Source organism: Asparagus officinalis, unplaced genomic scaffold (assembly GCF_001876935.1).
Source record: "Asparagus officinalis unplaced genomic scaffold, Aspof.V1 AsparagusV1_Un3459, whole genome shotgun sequence".
Lineage (NCBI taxonomy): Eukaryota > Viridiplantae > Streptophyta > Magnoliopsida > Asparagales > Asparagaceae > Asparagus > Asparagus officinalis.
Genome location: NW_017975718.1, coordinates 1 through 1851, shown reverse-complemented (window position 1 = coordinate 1851; position 1851 = coordinate 1). Strand labels below are relative to the sequence as shown.

The 1851-nt window shown below is 36.7% G+C and overlaps 1 long non-coding RNA gene across 1 annotated transcript; it reads left to right on the top strand.

Annotated features, from left to right (window-relative positions):
- The first annotated feature begins 288 nt into the window (after positions 1 to 288).
- Positions 289 to 1090, top strand: LOC109828680. The gene is made up of 2 exons (XR_002243792.1): positions 289 to 478; positions 576 to 1090. It is a non-coding gene; the product is annotated as an uncharacterized LOC109828680 (long non-coding RNA).
- Positions 1091 to 1851: the final 761 nt, after the last annotated feature.

Here is a 1851-nt window from a genome sequence, read left to right as displayed (position 1 = left end):
GGCAATAAAGTTCGCGCTTGTGGGGTTTTTAGGTATGAGGGGTGGCGTGGGGCCCACCGGTGGAGGAAGGCGGGGGTGGACGATTTGGTGCCTTCGAAGGTTTTGTGGCACCGGCGGCCGCATGATCCTGAGGTGCTTGGGGATGCTGGACGGGGGTATTATGGTCATTCTCCGGCTGTGGTGGAGCTATGTATGCAGGCTGGTGCTAGAGTGCCGAAGAAGTACTTCTGTATGATGAAGTTGCTGGGATTAGCCCCCAATGTTGTTGAAGAAAATGGTATGAAGGTTTAGCTGAGGTAAAAAGGTATAAAGGGGAAGTATAGCTACTTTAGCTATTTCCGTCATTGAGAGAATTAATATGTTGCTTTGAAAGAAAAAAGAAAAAAAATTGCCAAAAGAATTTTGTTTGCAGTTTTCTTTATGTATATCTTGTCGGATTTTCAAAAATAATTTTGGTCATCCGGAGAAAATCTCGAAGGTATGTCTTTCCAATACACTTTCAGCTACATTTTCTAGCTCTTAAACCCTTGCATGGCAGTAGATTAATTGAAAGGCTATTTACTTTGTTTCTCCAGGTTGGTATGAGGCTTGACGAGAAAAAGTGGCTCATTGTGCAATGACGATTAAGTTTGATAAAAGATTTAAGGTTCCCAGCTTAGTTTGGTTTATTTTGCCAGTATCATGGCTCGGAGGTTTTATTGGTTTCCTGCATCAATGTTTATAATTTGCTGGTTTTTGTTGTTTCTATCTTTCATTATGAATTACAATCCATGAAAGAGTAATAGCCTCAGTACTTACATACAATGTAAAAACCTCACCTGCCTATTTTCTTCCTTCAATATTGTAAGAGGCCTCTTAATTAGTTCTCCACCACGCATGAACCAAAATCAACCATGGCTACCGTACTCATTATGAATGAAATATGACGCGCGCACTGCCATCTCTTGGTTTTGGATCCTTCTGAGGTAGTGCTGGTGTCTTAGTTTCAGTGGTTTACTTGACACAATCAGGTTCTGTTATTAAAAATATTACTGTCACCGTGTATGCTTCATATGAAACCTCTTCCTCTATGTGTGTATCCTTTTTCTAATCAATGGGCACATCTATTAAAATATTTTGCTGCACATTTTAATGGAACTAAAATTTGTTTGTTCCACTTTTTCCTCTTATCGATAATTTGTCTTCTAGAAATAGGTATACTTGCTGAACAGAAGCGTTCACGGTTTTTCAAAAACCTATAAAAAATTGCCTTTATTGACATTTTTTGGCAAAGAAATTTAGCTATTCTGTTACCAAATGAAACAATGAAGAGCATAATCTATACATTTTCTACATTGAAGGCTATAGCTAAATGGTCACAATCATTTGGACAAAAAAATCATACACAATTATCATCTCTATATATAAATTAGCATGCAGGGTAGAGGGATTGTTTGAATAGAAATTTAACATAATTGCACACACCAGTATGTTAGTGTTAGGAATGTTTGATTGACAAGAAATGTTTTTTTCGCATCCGTAGGTGTTGGAACCAAATTTATATTTTCCAGTGTTTGATTTGCAACAAGGTTGTTGTAAATGATAATTGGATTTGTAGAAAAAACATACAAAATTTGTTGTGGCCAAATTTGCGGCATCAAATGTTGCAAGTCATGCGTTGACTAAAAAAAACTAAAAACTAATGACACATCATCAAATTACTGGATTTTAAGATCTTTGTACGATCCAAAAGAAACAAACGTATGGTTTGCAATGGAAATAAATTTCCTATAATAAAAAAATGCAAAACTAATGGATTTTGTGATTAACCAATAACCAAATATTAGATTGTTAGAGTTAGGGGGGGGGGGG